The 18,748-nt window shown below is 44.6% G+C and overlaps 1 protein-coding gene across 7 annotated transcripts in view; it reads left to right on the forward strand.

Annotated features, from left to right (window-relative positions):
* rai1 (retinoic acid induced 1) overlaps positions 1-18,748 on the forward strand; it is a 102,572-nt gene that overhangs the window by 20,799 nt on the left and 63,025 nt on the right. The window lies entirely within an intron of this gene.

The raw sequence follows: 18,748 nt of genomic DNA on the forward strand, positions 1-18,748 counted from the left end.
ACCATCCAGGGGCCCTAACAGTCCTTCCTTGTGCAACAACACTTCACCTATGAGTCTGTGGGGTCACCTACTGTGTCTGGTGCTTCTGGTGTGGCCTCTTGTATATAAGTGAAACCTGACGTAGATTGGGAGACTGCTTTGCCAAGGATGTACGTTCTGTCTGCCAGAAAAATTGGAATCTCCTGGTAGCCACCCTTTTCAATTCTACTTCCCATTTTCATTCTGACATTTCAGTCCATGGCCTCCTCTGTTGCCACATGAGGCCATATTCAGACTGATGGAGCAGCACATCATATTCCGTGTGGGTAGCCTCCAACCTGATGGCAGGAACATCAATTTCTTCAACTTCTGGTAATTCCTCATTCCAGTTCCCTTTTGTCACCTATACCTTATCTCCTTATGGTGTTCCTCCTTCTTCGCTTTCTTCAATGGTCTGTCCTCTCCTATCAGATTCCCCATCCTCCAGCCCTTTATCTCTTCACCAATGGACCTCCCAGCTCTCTACTTCATCCCCTACCCCTCCGGTTTCGCCTATCACCTTCTTCCCTCCTCCCACCTTCTTACTGTGAATTTGCATCTTTTTTTCTCAGTCCTAATGAAGGATATCGGCCCGAAATGTCGACTGTTTAGTCTTCTCTATGGATGCTGCCTGGCCTGCAGCATTTTGTGTGTGTTGCATTACATTCATCAGGGAGGCCTGTTGTCTGCAATGTTGCCCAACTGCATTTTATAGCTTGTAAGCTGATGGCTGGTCAGGGACTTCACTTTGGCCTGGTGCTGTCTCTTAGCATCATCTTTAGCTTCATGGAGGTTGTATCTCACCTTGTTCGTTGCTCCTCCATACTACTTATAGATGTATATTCTTTCAGATACTTTTTAGCTTTAACCGGTCAGATAACACCAAACAAACTTCAATCATTTAGAGTTTTAACAATGCAACATCTGCGAGAGGGAGGATAGGCAGGTGACAGAGAAGGGAAGCATTCAGACTGAAGGTTTGAGATGCATCTATTTTAACGCGAGGAGTATTATGAACAAAGCAGATGAGCTTGGAGCGTGGATCAGTACTTGGAGATATGATGTGGAGACCATTACAGAGACCTGGATGGTTCAGGGACAGGAATGGTTACTTCAAGTGCCAGGCTTGAGATGTTTCAGAAAGCACAGGGAGGGGGGCAAAAGAGGTGGGAGCATGGCACTGCTGATCAGAAATAGAGTCTCAGCTGCAGGAAAGGAGGAAGACATGGAGGAATTGTCTACGGAGTCTTTGTAGGTGGAAGTTAGAAACAGGAAGGGGTCAATACTCTACTGGGTGTTTTTATAGACCACCCAATAGTAACAGGGACATTGAGGAGCAGATAGGGAACAGATTCTGGAAAGGTGTAATAATAACAGAGTGGTTGTGGTGGGAGATTTTAATTTCCTAAATATCAATTGGCATCTCCCTAGAGTGAGGGGTTTAGATGGGGTAGAGTTTGCTAGGTGTGCAGAAAGGTTTCTTGACACAATATATAGATAAGCCTACAAGAGGAGAGGCTGTACTTGATCTGGTATTGGGAAGTGAACCTGGTCAGGTGTCAGGTCTCTAATTTTGAAGATAGTGATCACACTTCTATCTCTTTGCTGTAGAATTGGAGAGAGATAGGAACAGAAAGGTTAGGAAAGTGTTTAAATGGAGTAAGGGGAAATATGAGACTATCAGGCAGGAACTTGGAAGCATAAATTAGAAACAGATGTTTTCAGAGAAAGGTACAGAAGAAATGTGGCAAATGTTCAGGGGATATTTGTGTGGGGTTCTGCATAGGTACGTTCCAATGAGACATGGAAACGATGGTAGGGTTACAGGAGCTGTGGTGTACAAAGGCTGTTGTAAATCTAGTCAAGAAGAAAATAAGAGCTTACAGAAGGTTCAAGAAACTAGGTAATGATAGAGATCTAGAAGATTATAAACCTAGCAGGAATGAGCTTAAGAATGAAATTAGGAGAACCAGAAGGGTCCATGAAAAGGCCTTGGCGGACAGGATCAGGGAAAACTCCAAGGCATTTGACAAGCATGCAAAGAACAAGAGGATAAGATGTGAGAGAATAGGACCAATCAGGTGTGACAGTGGAAAAGTGTGTATGGAACTGGAGGAGATAGCAGAGGTACTTAATGAATACTTTGCTTCAATATTCACTACGGAAAAGGATCTTGGCAATTGTAACAATGACAGTGGACTGAAAAGCTTAAGCAGGTAAATATTAAGGAAAAGGTTATTAAGGAGCTTTTGGAAAGCATCAAGTTGGATAACTCACTGGGATCGGACAGGATGTACCCCAGGCTACTGTAGGTAGCGAGGGAGGAGATTGCTGAGCCTCTGGCATCTTTGCATCATCAGTGGGGACGGGAGAGGTTCTGGAGGATTGGAGGGTTGTGGATGTGTTCCCTTATTCAAGAAAGGGAGCAGAGATTGCCCAGGAAGTTATAGACCAGCGAGTCTAACTTCAGTGGTTGGTAAGCTGATGAAAAAGATCCTGAGAGGCAGGATTTATGAACATTTGGAGAGGCATAATATGATTAGGAATAGTCAGCATGGCTTTGTAAAAGGCAGGTCGTGCCTTACGAACCTGATTGAATTTTTTGAGGATGTGACTAAACATATTGATGAAGGAAGAGCAGCAGATGTAGTGTATAGGGATTTCAGCAAGGCATTTGATAAGGTACCCCATGCAAGGCTTATTAAGAAAGTAAGGAGGCATGGGATCCAAGGGGACATTGCTTTGTGAATCCAGAACTGGCTTGCCCACAGAAGGCAAAGAGTGGTTGTAGATGGGTCATATTCTGCATGGAGATCGGTGACCAGTGGTGTTTCTCTGGGATCTGTTCTGGGACCCCTACTCTTTGTGATTTTTATAAATGACCTGGATGAGGAAGTGGAAGTATGGGTTAGTAAATTTGCTGATGACACAAAGGTTGGGGGTGTTGTGGATAGTGCGAGGGCTGTCAGAGGTTACAGTGGGATATTAATAGGATGCAAAACTGGGCAGAGAAGTGGCAGATGGAGTTCAACCCAGATAAGTGTGAGGTGGTTCATTTTGGTAGGTTAAGAATGATGAGTCCATAGGACAGTTAAAGTTGCTGCGCAGTTTGACTCTGTGGTTAAGAAGGCATATGGTGCATTGGCCTTCATCAATTATGGGATTGAGTTTAGCTGCCAAGAGGTAATGTTGCAGCTATATTGGACCCTGGTCAGACCCCACTTGGAGTACTATGCTCAGTTCTGGTCACCTCACTACAGGAAGGATGTGGAAACTATAGAAAGAGTACAGAGAAGATTTACAAGGATGTTGCCTGGATTGGGGAGCATGCCTTATGAGAATAGGTTGAGTGAACTTGGCCTTTTCTCCTTGGAGTGACGAGAATGAGAGGTGACCTGATAGAGGTGTACAAGATGATGAGAGATATTGATTGTGTGGATAGTAAGAAGCTTTTCCCCCAGGACTGAAATAGCTAGCATGTTGCTAGCAAAATGGGCATAGTTTTAAGGTGCTTGGAAGTAGGTAGGGAGGAGATGTCAGGGGTAAGTTTCTTTTTACTCAGAGAGTGGTGAGTGCGTGGAATGGGCTGTTGGCAACAGTGGCAGATACAATAGGGTCTTTTAAGAGACTCTGGGATAGGTACATGGAGTTTAGAAAAGTAGAGGGCTATGGGTAACCCTAGGTAATTTTTAAGGTAAGAACACGTTCAGCAGAGCTTTGTGGGGAGAAGGACCTTCTATGTTTCTATCTGCTCTTACTCAATCTCTGCCTTCAGTTCTTCCATTTTCATAGGTTGTTTTTTTTTCTGTCAGGCTAATTCCCCTCTGCTTTTTCTCATTGCTTTGAAATAAGGAAAAATATCCAGCACAATGTATGATACTGCACTTGCTCAGTAATGTTGCAACTAGACTTGTAAAAGGAGACTTGATGAATTTGTTTGTAATGGAAAAGTTGAGTGAAATAAACACAGCAAATGTTAGACTAATATTGTTTACCGTAGTGCTGGAGAGGGATAGGAACAGACAATTTGGGAAAACATTGAATTGGGGTCGAGGGAAATATGATGCTATTGGGCAGGAACTTGGGAACATAAATTGGGAGCAGATGTTCTCAGGGAAATACACAGCAGAAATGTGGCAAATGTTCAGGGAACATTCGCATGGCATTCTGCATAGGTATGTTCCATTGAGGCAGGGAAAGGATGGTAGGGCAAAAGAACCATGTACACAAGAACCGTGTACACATGGTGTAGAAAATCCAGTCAAGAGAAAAACATTGCAAAAGGTTCAAGAAATTAGGTACTGTTAGAAAATTACAAGGCTGGCAGGAAGGAGCTCGGGATCGAAATTAGGAGAGCTAGAAGGGGCCATGAGAAGGCCTTGGCAAGCAGGATTAAGAAAAACCCCAAGGCATTCTACAGGTATCTGAAGAGCAATAGGATGAGCTGTGTGAAAATAGGACCAATCAGGAGTGAGAGTGGAAACGTGTGTGGAGTCAGAGGAGGTAGTGGAGGTTGAGGTACTTACTTAATACTTTGCTTCAGTATTCACCAGTGAAAAGGACCTTGGCAATTGTGGAGATGACTAACAGTGGACTGAAATGCTTCAGTGTATAGACATTAAGAAAGAAGATGTGCTGGATCTTTTGAAAGGTATTAAGTTAAATAAGTTGCTGGAACTGAACAAGATATGCCCAGGCTACTGTGGGAAGAGAGGGAGGAGAATGCTGAGCCTCTGGCGATGATCTTTGTATCATCAATAAGAGTGGGAGAAGTACCAGAGAATTGGAAGGTTGCAAATGTTGTTCCCTTGTTCAAAAAAGGGAGTAGAGATAATCCAGGAAATTATAAACCAGTGTGTCTTACTTCAGTGGTGGGCAAGTTGTTAGAGAAGATCCTGAGAGGCAGAATTTATGAGCATTTGGAGAGATATAATCTGATTAGGGATGGTCAATGTGGCTTTGTCAAGGGTAGGTCATGCCTTATGAGCGTGATTGAGTTCTTTGAGGATGTAACAAAACACATTGATGAAGGTAGAGCAGTGGATGTAGTGTATAAGGATTTCAGTAAGGCATTTGATAAGGTTCCTCATGCAAGGCTCATTCAGAAAGTATTGAGGCATGGGATCCAAGGAGACCTTGCTTTGTGGATCCAGAATTGGCTTGCTCACAGAAGGCAAAGAGTAGTAGTAGATGGTTCATATTGTGCATGGAGGACAGTGACCAGTGGTGTTCTGCAGGGATCTGTTCTGGGACTCCTCTTCGTAATTTTAAAAAAAAATTAACCTGAATGAGGAAGTGGAAGAGTGAGTTAGTAAGTTCGCTGATGACACAAAAGTTAGGTGTTGTGGAGACTGTAGAGGGTTGTCAGAGGTTACAGCAGGACATTGATGGGATGCAGATCTGGGCTGAGAAGTGGCAGGTAGAGTTCAACCCAGATAAGTGTGAAGTTGTTCATTTCGGTAATGGGTAAGACACTTGGCAATGTGGAGGATCAGCGAGATCTTGGGGTCCATGTCCATAGGACACTCAAAGCTGCCACAGGTTGACAGTGTTTTTTAAGAAGGCGTATGGTGTGATGGCATTCATCAAACTTGGGTTTGAGTTCAAGAGCCGTTAAGGTAGTGTAAAAGCTATGTAAGACCTTTGTCAGACCCCACTTGGAGCACTGTGTTCAATTCTAGTCACCTCACTAAAGGAAGGATGTGGATGCTATAGAGAGAGTACAGAGGAGATTTGCAAGGATGTTGCCTGGATTGGGAAGCATCCCTTATGAAAATAGGTTGAGTGAACTCAGCCTTTTCTCCTTGGAGCGACGGAGGATTAGAGGTGTACAAGATAATGAGAGGCATTGATCATGTGGATAGTCAGAGCTTTTTCCCAGGGCTGAAATGGCTAACACGAGGGGGCATAGTTTTAAGGTGCTTGGAAGTAGGTACAGAGGAGATGTCAGGGGTAAGTTTTTTACAGAGAGTAGTGGGTGTGTGGAATGCACTGCCAGCGATGGTGGTAGAGGTGGATACAATAGGGCCTTTTAAGGTAAGTACATGGAGCTTAGAAAAATAGAGAGCTATGAGGTAGGGAAATACTAGGCGGTTTCTAGAATAGATTACGTGGTCGGCACAACATTGTGGGCCGAAGAGCCTGTAATGTGCTGTAGATTTCCATGTTCTATGGTCTATGTTCTATCAAGCTGAGATGGAATGTTAAATGTTTCTCACTCCAAAGATGCCAATTTATCTCCATTGCTGAATATTTCTAGCGTTTTCAGTTTTATTTCTTATTTCTAGAAACTTTTGTGCTTTTTGAATCCGCGGTGAAAGTTTGGGATATGACATTACTGCTCATGTTGGATTCTAAAGATAGTTGCATGATAAATAATATTGCCAGTCTTGATTTGAGTCAATGATTCAGACAAGTCCACAAAGGTCTCCATGGCCTGCTTGGTCTTAGGCTTTTACCACGTTACCTGATCTCAGCCAAAACAAAGTGATGGTAATATAATTGGCCTCAGAGTATTGGAAGTTTGGAAAGGAAAACTGTGTAGTCCTCTAAAATGTGCATGTATGTTTATCATCTAAGATTTGGGTCACATTACGTCGGCTTTTACAGCTCCATCTCATCCCTAGTCATGTATCCTGACCACAGTTACCAACATAGAATAGTTTGGAAGTAACGGGGTTTGGGCATGTTGCTGGAGATGTGTGCCTTGGGAGGTGAAGAGAAAATGTTAATCAATATATGCATAAGATTTCAGTGGAAAGAGCAGTATGGTTCCATCACGAAGTCTGTGCCTGTCTGTTGCTGATTTTAACACGCGCAACAGATGGCTCCATTCTGACATTCAGCAGGCTAATGAGGAAGAGACATGACTCTTGGAACATCTTCAGTGAGGAAAAGATGTAATTCCTGGATCAGTTCAACGATAGCAATGTGTAAATGTAGAGGGAAGAAAGACAATGACAGGCAGTGAGAGTAGGGGCTTATAAATTTGACAGAAACTATGAGAGAGAATATGAGGACACAATGTGAGCAAAAAGGGATGGATTATGAGAGGGACAGAGAGCCGATGCAGAGAATGAATGGGGAAGGTAAGGGCAGAGAAGGACTAAATGAGACAGGAGCCAGTAACACTTATCACTTGGGAACAGAGTGATGTATCAGACAGCAAAAAGAGAAAGCTTGAAATCACCTGCCAAATAGAAAAAGCAAATCAGAAGGAGATATAATCTGTAAAGTGTGAATGCATGTAATCTGTTTTTTTGTTGGTACAGTTTTTAAACTGAGGTGGTTTTAGTGTTTTTGGGCAATGCTTAGTGCACTGATGTGTGATTCCCTTATTCCAGCTCTAGGACTGCATAGTTTTACCTGCCTGTAATACTACAGCCTGTCTGCTGCTTAAATCAACATACATACTCATGTTGCCTTCCAACTCAGTTAGTCTGCTGATCTCCTGACTGGTCTCCCATCCTTTGTCCTCCACCAACGAGTTCATCTGACACTTTGCTCAAATTTCTTTGACATGAAGTGAAATCATTTGGCCCATTGAGTTTCTGCTGCCTCTCAGAAATATCCTATCACTTCACATATTTCGCTAGAATAAACTCTCTCACATGTACACACTTCTCTTCTGAATCAGGGGTACATTTGCAGCAGCTATATTAACCTAAATCAGTATGTTTTCAGGAAACTGGCCACTCAGCAGAAATTCATAGGGTCATTGGGTAGAGCGAGTAGGTTCAGGCTGGGAAGTCAGACTTGAACTCATGAAGCTCAAGTACTCCCTGCTTCATTACTGTGTCACCTCTGCCACTGACTCCTGGTCTACTAATGCCTCAAGTTAAATTGTCATTCTTATATTCGTTCTTCATCAGTCTTCTACCACTCCTCCCTCCTTCCGTCTCATTAATCTTCCACTGTACACTGAAACAAGTTTTCTTTATACCTGAGTATTTCAGATGCATCTCAATACTGTCAGTCTTGCCCTGTTGACTTACTTAGAGTCTTAGAGCACTACAACACTGACACAGACCCTTTGGCCCATCTATACAGTGCCAGCTGCTATTCTAGCTCATTGCATCGACCCACATTTCCACTATAGCCCCCATACCCCTTTCATCATGCACAAGCTCCTCTTAAATGCTGCACTCAAGCCTGCATATGCCATCTCCACTGACAGCTTGTTCCACACTCGCACCACCCTCCGAGTGAAGAAGTTCTCCTTTAGGTTCCCCTTAAATATTTCACCTTTCATCCTTAACCCATGACCTCTAGCTCTTGTCTCACCCAACCTCAGTGGAAAAAGCTTGTTTGCATTTCTCAATCTATACCTTCCATAGTTTTGTAAACCTCGATCAAATGTCTCCTCATTCTCCGATGCCTCAGTGGATCAAACCCTAATGTATTTAACCTTTTCCTTTTTCTCAGGTCCTTAAGTCCCAACAACATCCTTGTAAAATTTCTCTGTGCTCTTTCAGGTTTTTTGATATCTTTCCTGTAGGTAGGTGGTCAGAACCATAGAACATTACAGCACAGAAACAGGCCTTCTGGCCCTTCCAAACCATTTTTCTGCCTAGTCCCACTGACCTGCACCTAGACCATATCCCTCCATGCACCTCTCATCCAAGTTTTCTTAAAAGTTAAAAGTGAGCCTGCATTCACCACTTCAAATGACAGCTCATTCCACACTCCCACTACTTTCTGTGTGAAGAAGCTCCCCCTAATGTTCCCTTTAAACTTTTCTTCCTTAACCCTTAACCCATGTCCTCTGGTTTTTTTCTCCCCTAACCTCAGTGGAAAAAGCCTGCTTGCATTCACTGTATCTATACCCATCATAATTTTATACACCTCTATCAAATCTCCCCTCATTCTTCTACGCTCCAGGGAATAAAGTCCTAACCTATTCAACCTTTCTCTGTAACTCAGTTTCTCAAGTCCCAGCAACATCCTTGTAAACTTTCTCTGCACTCTTTCAACCTTATTAATATCCTTCCTGTAATTTGGTGACCAAAACTGCTCACAATACTCCAAATTCAGCCTCACCAATGCCTTATACAATCTCACCATAATATTCCAACTCTTACACTCAGTACTTTGATTTATAAAAGCCAATGTGCCAAAAGCTCTCTTTACGACCCTATCTACCTGTGACACCACTTTTAGGGAATTATGTATCTGTATTCCCAGATCCCTCTGTTATACTGCACTCCTCAGTGTCCTACCATTTACCTTGTATGTTCTACCTTGGTTTGTCCTTCCAAAGTACAATACCTCACACTTGCCTGCATTAAACTCCATCTGCCATTTTTCAGCCCATTTTTCCAGCTGGTCCAAATCCCTCTGCAAGCTTTGAAAACCTTCCTCACTGTCCACTACACTTCCAATCTTTGTATCATCAGCAAATTTGCTGATCCAATTTACCACATTATCATCCAGATCATTGATATAGATGACAAATAACAGTGGACGCAGCACTGATCCCTGTGGCACACCACTAGTCACAGGCCTCCACTCAGAGAACCAATCCTCCACTACCACTCTCTGGCTTCTTCCATTGAACCAATGTCTAATCCAATTTACTACCTCACCATGTATACCTAGTGACTGAATCTTCCTAACTAACCTCCCATGCGGAACCTTGTCAAAGGCCTTACTGAAGTCCATGAAGACAACATCCACTGCCTTCCCTTCATCCACTTTCCTGGTAACCTCCTTGAAAAATTCTAATAGATTGGCTAAACATGATCTACCACGTACAAAGCCATGTTGACTCTCCCTAATAAGTCCCTGTCTATCCAAATACTTGTGGATCCTATCTCTTAGTACTCCTTCTAATAATTTACCTATTACTGACGTCAAATTTACCAGCCTATAATTTCCCGGATTACTATTAGAGCCTTTTTTAAACAACAGAACAACATGAGCTATCCTCCAATCCTCCGGCATCTCTCCCGTGGATACCGACATTTTAAATATTTCTGCCAGGGCCCCTGCAATTTCAACACTAGTCTCTTTCAAGGTCCAAGGGAATACTCTGTCAGGTCCTGGGGATTTATCTACTCTGATTTGCCTCAAGACAGCAAGCACCTCCTCCTCTTTAATCTGTAGGGGTTCCATGACCTCACTATTTGTTTACCTTATTCCATAGACTCCTTACCAGTTTCCTTAGTAAATACAGATGCAAAAAACCCATTTAAGATCTCCCCCATTTCTTTTGGTTCCATACATGGCTAACCACTCTGATCTTCAAGAGGACTAGTTATATCCCTTACTATCCTGTTGCTCTTAATATGCCTGTAGAAACTCTTAGGATTATTCTTCACCTTGACTGCCAAAGCAACCTCATGTCTTCTTTTAGCCCTCCTGATTTCTTTCTTAAGTATTTTCTTGCACTTTTTATACTCCTCAAGCACCTTATTTGCTCCTTGTTCCCTATACCTGTCATACATCTCTCTCTTCTTCTTTATCAGAGTTCCAATATCCTTCGAAAACCAAGGTTCCTATATTCTTATTCTCTTTGCCTTTAATCCTGACAGGAACATACAAACTCTGCACTCTCAAAATTTCTCCTTTGAAGGCCTCCCACTTACCAATCACATCCTTGCCAGAGAACAACCTGTCCCAATCCGTGCTTTTTAGATCCTTTCTCATTTCTTCAAATTTGGCCTTTTTCTAGTTTAGTACCTCAACCTGAGGACCAGAACTGCAACCAGTACTCAAAATTTGGCCTCACCACCATCTTGTACAACTTTAACATAACATTTAACTCCTGTACTTAATATATTGATTTATGAAGTGTGCCGGAGTTTCTTTTTACAACCCTGTCTATCTGTTGCATGACTTACAAGGAATGATGGATCAGTATTCTCAGATCCTTGTGTTCTACCACACTCCTCAGTGCCCTGCCCTGCCGTTCACTGTACAAGTCCTACCCTGGTTTGTCCATCCAAAGTGCAACACCTCACAGTTGTCTGCATTCATTTAAATCTGCCATTTTCCAGCTGGTCCAGATCTTGCTGCAAACTTTGAAAGCCTTCCTGGATATCCACTGTGTCCTGCAATCTCGATATCATCCACAAATTTTCTGATCCAGTGTATCACAGTATCATCCACATCATTGATGTAAATGACAAACAACAGTGGACCCTACACCGATCCCTGTGGCATTCCACTAATCAGAGAAGTAACCGTCTCCTACCACTCTCTGGCTTCTCCTGTGTCGAATCCAATTTACTACTTCATCCTGAATATCAAGTGACTGACCCTTCTTGACCAGCCTTCCATGCGGTACCTCATCAAAGGCTTTGCTAAAGTCCATGTAGCATGTAGACAACATCCACTGCCTTTCCTGGCAACCTTCTCAAACTCTTTAATACTGGTTAGACATGACCTACCACATACAAAACCATGCTGACTAATCCTAATCAGACCCTGTCTATCCAAAGCAACACACACAAAATGCTGGAGGAACTCAGCAGGCCAGGCAGCATCTATGCAAAAGAGTAAACAGTCGATGTTTTGGGCTGAGACCCTTCATCAGGACTCCACAGATCAGATGTCTGCAGATTTTCTATTGTTCTGTACAAATAGAGTGAATTCCGATTAATTGGGCCACCGGTTAATCAGGGCAGCCCCTTATTTGGGACAACTCTTAAATAACAAAAACTAATTGAGAAACTATTCCGGATTCCGGATTCTGGATGATACAAAGATAGGTGGAGGGGCCGGTAGTGCTGAGGAAACAGAGAGTCTGCAGAGAGACTTGGATAGATTGGGGGAATGGGCAAAGAAGTGGCAAATGAATTACAATGTCGGAAAGTGTACAGTCATGCACTTTGGTAGAAGAAATAAACGGCAGACTATTATTTAAATGGGGAGAGAATTCAAAGTTCTGAGATGCAACGGGACTTGGAAGTCCTCGTGCAGGATACCCTTAAGGTTAACCTCCAGTTTGAGTTGGTGGTGAAGAAGGCGAATGCAACGTTGGCATTTATTTCTAGAGGAATAGAGTATAGGAGCAGGGATGTGATGTTGAGGCTCTATAAGGCACTGGTAAGACCTCACTTGGAATACTGTGTGTAGTTTTGGGCTCCTTAGTTAAGAAAGGATGTACTGACATTCAAGGGGGTTCAGAGAAGATTCACTAGAATGATTCCAGGAATGAGAGGGTTAACATGTGAGGAACGTTTGACCGCTCTTGGACTGTACTCCTTGGAGTTTAGAAGAATGAGGGGGGACCTCATAGAAACATTTCAAATGTTGAAAGGCATGGACAGAGTGGATGTGGCAAAGTTGTTTCCCATGGTGGGGGAGTCTAGTACGAGGGGACATGACTTGAGGATTGCAGGGCGCCCATTCAGAACAGAGATTCGAAAAAAATTTTTAGCCAGAGAGTGGTGAATCTATGGAATTTGTTGCCATGGGCAGCAGTGGAAGCCAAGTCATTGGGTGTATTTAAGGCAGAGAGTGATAGGTATCTGAGTAGTCAGGGCATCAAAGGTTATGGTGAGAAGGCGGGGGAATGGGACTAAAAGGGAGATTGGATCAGCAGACACGATGGGCTGAATGGCCGACTTCTGCTCCTTTGTCTTATGGTCTTATGATTCTGTTTATTTGGTACACTATGCTGCTTAATTGGGACAGGACATTGTTATTGAACAGTTTCTAACTAGCGTCAGTCATGCACGCTTTGTGGCCATTAAACACCACATTGTACTTCAAGCAAACAATTTTTATATAGAGTCAGTTACATGTGCTTGTGTTCAAAAAAGTAGTGATTTTTGTCACTGATATTTGGCAAGAGATGAGCAGTGAGGCAATTCAGAACTGCTTTGCTCATTGTGGTTTCAAGTATTCAAACTTGGAATTGCATAAAACGGCTGGGAGTGAAAATGAAGCGACTCCACTACTACAGCAGGTTAGGAACTATGAAGAATTTGAAGGCAGCAACAATCATCTTGAATGCTACCTTTGGTTCCTACTGGACATTCAACTCCCACCTGTGGCTCCGAGTTGTGGTTTGCATGCAGCAGCGGCCACACTAGTACACCACTGCTACAGGCGGACTGAACCTGGTGAGTGTAGCCAGTGGGTCTCACGCTCGTACACCACTGCTACAGGCGGACTGAACCTGGTGAGTGTAGCCAGTGGGTCTCACGCTCGTACACCACTGCTACAGGCGGACTGAACCTGGTGAGTGTAGCCAGTGGGTCTCACGCTCGTACACCACTGCTACAGGCGGACTGAACCTGGTGAGTGTAGCCAGTGGGTCTCACGCTCGTACACCACTGCTACAGGCGGACTGAATATCTTTCAATAATTTATCCACTACTTGCAGCAGGCTCACTAGACTATCATTTCCCAACTTGCTCTTTGAGCCTTTCTTAAACAATGGAACAACATTAGCTAGATTCTAATTCTCTGGCACTTTTCCCATAGTTAACGATGTTTTAAATTCCTCTGCTAGGGTGGTCTATATTATTATCCCATTAACATGGTCATCCCTTTCTTATTCCTCAGTTCCATCCATATAACTTCAGTAGAAGAGCCCTCCAGTTTGTACTGTCTGAATGCTGCTGTGATATTTTTCTGCACAAATAATGCCACCCTTTAGTGCCTCCTGCTCTACAATGGGATCTACCCTACAACCAAGACTCACTAATGACTACGATGTCATAATTCCACTTGTTGATCCATGCTCTAAGCTCATCCATCTAAACTACAATACTCTTTGCAATGTAGTGGACAAACCTAAGTACATTCGTCCCACCAAGCTCAACCTTTCCTTTCCTGTCTTTGTATGTAGGCTTAATGTCTACTTTGTCCACAACCACTCCACTAGCTGGCCTGGTACTGTGGTTCCCGTTCCCCTGCAACTCTAGTTTAAACCTTCTGGAGCAGCCCCAGCAAGCCTTTCTGCAGGGATATTGGTTCGTTCAGATGCAAGCCACGCTGACTGTACAGGTCCCACCATCCTTGTATGATGGCCCAATGATCCAAAGATCTGATCCCGCCCCCCCCCCCCCCCCCGCTCCATTTTCTTAACCCTCTGTTAAATTGGATTATCTTTTTATAGTAGAACTTTGACCTGCGACCAATCTGGACGTCAGAAGTTTGGAGAGGAGGGAACTTAAGTCAGGTCCACTGCCTGAGGATAAAAGGCAGGAGTGGGTTGTGGTAGCGTAGTGGAACTTTGACCAAAGACCGATCGGCGTATAGGATTGATTAGTGAGAGCAAATTAAGGGAGGGCAGGGGCAAGCGTAATGGCCATCGTCGGAGTGGACAGAGGCAGAGTTTTGATCTGGAGGCTTCACTCAGAGAAAGCAAAGGAAAGAAAAGCTCATTTTTTGCTTCTCTTTTTTATATTGGCTCAGCTAAGACAATAGAGATGCCAGGCAGGATAGTGGAATGCTCCTCTTGAGGGACGTGGGAAGGCAGGGAGATCTCCAGTGCCCTGATGAGTACAACTACAAGAAATGCATCCAGCTGCAGCTTCTAACTAACAGTATTAAGGAGTTGGAGCTGGAACTGGATGAACTCCAGATCATTTGGGAGGCTGAAGGGGGGATAGATAAAGACAGATAGAGAGATCGTTACATCCAAGGTGCAGGACACAGGAAACTGCGTGACAGTCAGGAGGGGGAAAGGGTCAAGGAGCCAGTTCATAGTACCCCCGTGGCCATTCCCCTCAACTACAGGTATATCACTTTAGATACTGTCGGTTGGATGACCTATCACAGGAAAGTCACAGTGGTTGGGTCTCTGGCTCTGAGTTTGCCTCTGTGACTCATAAAGGAAGGGGAGGGGGAGAAGAGGCATGCTGTGGTAATTCATTAATTAAGGGAACGGACCGGAGGTTCTGTGGGTAAGAATGAGATTCCTGGATGGTATGTTGCCTCCTGGGTGCCAGAGTCCAGGGTTATCTCAAGTCAAGTCACTTTTTATTGTCATTTCAACCGTAACTGCTGGTACAGTACACAGCAAAAACGAGATGTTTCTCAGAACCATGATGTTACATGACACAGTACAAAAACTATACTGAATTACATGAAAACAACACAGAAAAATGCTACACTAGACTACAGACCTACCCAGGACTGCATAGAGTGCACAAAACAGTGCAGGTATTACAATAAATAATAAACAAGACAATAGGCACAGTAGAGGGTAGTAAGTTGTTGTCAGTCCAGTCTCTGGGTATTGAGGAGTCTGATAGCTTGGAGGAAGAAACTGTTACATAGTCTGGTTGTGAGAGCCCAAATGCTTCGGTGTCTTTTCCCAGATGGCAGGAGGGAGAAGAGTTTGTATGAGGGGTGCATGGGGTCCTTCATAATGCTGTTTCCTTTGCGGATGCAGTGTGGAGTGTAAATGTCCGTGATGGTGGGAAGAGAGACCCCGATGATCTTCTCAGCTGACCTCACTATCCGCTGCAGGGTCTTGCAATCCGAGATGGTGCAATTTCTGAACAAGGCAATGATGCAGCTGCTCAGGATGCTCTCAATACAACCCCTGTAGAATGTGATGAGGATGGGGGGTGGGAGATGGACTTCCCTCAGCCTTCGCAGAAAGTAGAGACGCTGCTGGGCTTTCTTTGCTATGGAGCTGGTGTTGAGGGACCAGGTGAGATTCTCCGTAAGGTGAACACCAAGAAATTTGGTGCTCTTTACGATCTCTACCGAGGAGCCATCGATGTTCAGCGGGGAGTGGTCGCTCCATGCCCTCCTGAAGTCAACAACCATCTCTTTTGTTTTGTTCACATTCAGAGACAGGTTGTTGGCTCTGCACCAGTCCGTTAGCCGCTGCACCTCCTCTCTGTAAGCTGACTTGTCATTCTTGCTGATGAGACCCACCACGGTCGTGTCATCGACGAACTTGATGATGTGGTTCGAGCTGTGTGTTGCAGCACAGTCGTGGGTCAGCAGAGTGAACAGCAGTGGACTGAGCACACAGCCCTGGGGTGCCCCTGTGCTCAGTGTGATGGTGTTGGAGATACTGCTCCCAATCCGGACTGACTGAGGTCTCCCGGTCAGGAAGTCTAGGATCCATTTGCAGAGGGAGGTGTTCAGGCCCAGTAGGTTCAACTTTCCAATCAGTTTCTGAGGGATGATTGTGTTGAATGCTGAACTGAAGTCTATGAACAGCATTTGAACATACGTGTCTTTTTTGTCCAGGTGGGTTAGGGCCAGGTGATGGCAATGCTGTCGTCTGTTGAGCGGTTGGGACGATGTGCGAACTGCAGGGGGTCCACTGAGGGGAGCAGCAGGGTCTTGATGTGCCTCATGATGAGCCTTTCGAGACACTTCATGATGATGGATGTGAAAGCAATGGGATGGTAATCATTGAGGCAAGACACTGAAGACTTCTTCGGCGCGGGGACAATGGTGGCGGCCTTGAAGCACGTTGGAACGATGGTGCTGCTCAGGGAGATGTTGAAGATGTCAGTGAGAACATCTGCTAGCTGGTCTGCACATCCTCTGAGCACTCTACCAGGGATGTTGTCTGGTCCAGCAGCCTTCCGTGGGTTGATCCTGCACAGGGTTCTTCTCACGTCGGCCACGGAGAGACACAGCACCTGGCATTTGGAGGAGGGGTGGAATTCCTTACCGCCACGTCATTTTCCACCTCAAAATGAGCTTAGAAGTTATTCAGCGCATCTGGGAGGGAGGCATCACAGGCTCAGCATTCATAAGGGGGAAGTTGAACAGCCAGAAGTTGGGCTCCACGTAGGTACCAATGACATGGGTAGGATGAGCGACAAGGTTCTGCACAGGGAGTTAGGTACAAAGTTCAAGGGCAGGATCTCCAGGGTTGTGACCTTCAGGATTGCTACCCGTGCGGCGTGCTAGTGAGGCTAGAACTAGGAAGATTATACAGTTTAATATGTGGATAGGGAGTTTGTGTAGGAGGGAGGGCTTCTGATTTCTGGATCATTGGGCTGTCTTCCAGGGAAGGTGGGGCTGGTTGGTACAGAAGGAACAGCTTCCACTAAGCTGGAGGGGACTGATACCCTAGCGGAAAGCTTTGTTAACGCTGCACGCTGGGGTTTAAACTAGAGCTGCAGGAGGATGGAACTCAGAGTGCCAGAACAGTTAGTGGAGAAGTTGAGGAGACATGTTGTTAACACCCCAGCCAAAGTCAGGAATCAGAAGGTTGAGCATGGTACGACTAGTGTCCTGAGCTGTGTATATTTCAATGCAAGGAATATCGTAGGGAAGGCTGACGAGCTCAGGGCCTGGATCAACACTTGGAATTATGATGTTGTAGCCATTAGTGAGACTTGCTTTCAGGAGGGGCAGGACTGACAGCTCAGTATTCCGGGTTCATGGCAAAGTGGGAAGAATTAAAGAGGGAGGGGTGCTTTACTATTCAGGGAAAATGTCATGACAGTGCTCAGTCGTGACAGACTGGAGAGCTTGCCTAGTGAGATGTTGTGGGTGGAACTGAGGAATAACGAAGGTAAGACTACGTTACTAGGCCACCCAGCAGTCCATGGGATTTAGAGGAGCAAATCTGTAGAGATCACAGGCTGCTGCAAGAAACACAAGGTGGTTATGGTAACTTTCAAAAGGACTAGATGGGATAGAGTTTGTCAATTGTGTTTCCTTCATCAGTATGTGGATGTCCCAACGAGAGAGCACACAATGCTGCATCTGTTATCAGGGACTGAGACAGGGCAGGTGACAGAAGTTTGTGTAGGGGAACACTGCAACCAGTGATCATAATGCCGTAAGTATGGGAAATGATGGGTCTGGTCGTTGAGTTGAGATTCTAAATTCTAAAGGCCAATTTTGATGGTATCTGGCAAGTGTGGGTTGGGACAGGCTGTTTTCTGGCAAAAGTGTACTTGGTAAGTGGGAGGCATTCAAAAGTAAAATTTTGAGAGTACAAAGATTGTATCTTTCTGCCAGAATGAAAGTTAAAGATAACAAGTGTAGGGAACCTTGGTTTCAAAGATTCAAAGGTCAAATTTAATGTCAAAGAAATGTATACAATATACATCCTGAAATGTTTATTCTTCGCAAACATCAACGAAAACAGAGAAGTGCCCCAAAGAAAGAACAACAGTTAAACGTGAGAACCCCAAAGTCCCCCCAGTTCCCCCGCGCGTAAGCGGCAGCAAGCAATGACCCTCCTCCTCCGCCAGCAAAATAAAACGCGCTTCGATACCATCACTGAGCTCCAGTGTGTGCTGACCAGTAGCAAAGACACAGACCAAGGTTACCCCAAAGGCTTCGTATTTCATCCGACATTCAACAAACCAAAGGTTTTCTCTCTCCCTGGCAAGGGAGAGGGAGGTACCCCCAGTTTCACAGCCAGTGGGAGACATGACAACAACCTACTGGTTTAAAATGTTAAAGTCAATTTTGTTGCTTTTTTCAAGCTCTGTGTCCGAAGATCACAAAGATCTTGGGTCTTCGGGCCCACAGCAAAATATTTTCTGGCCTCCCTGACGACACACGAGTCTCCTGCCATGACACCAATCCTCGATCCACCATCTCCAGAGCCCCGAGATCTTAGGCTTCCAAACACGATCAAAACTCTCAGCCAAACCCTTGGCTTGTTGAATAGTGGCCAGTCATGGAACCCCGAGAATGGGTCCCATTCCCGCAAAGAGCCGAAGCCTGCACGTAACTCCAGGTCAGGGTCTTCAAAAGAACCCTGAAAGGGAAAAATAAAGATATTAAAGATGGAAATAGAGCTGTTTCCGAAGATGCAAGCAAAGGAGTTGCTGTT

Source organism: Hemitrygon akajei, chromosome 11 (assembly GCF_048418815.1).
Source record: "Hemitrygon akajei chromosome 11, sHemAka1.3, whole genome shotgun sequence".
Taxonomy (NCBI): Eukaryota; Metazoa; Chordata; class Chondrichthyes; order Myliobatiformes; family Dasyatidae; genus Hemitrygon; species Hemitrygon akajei.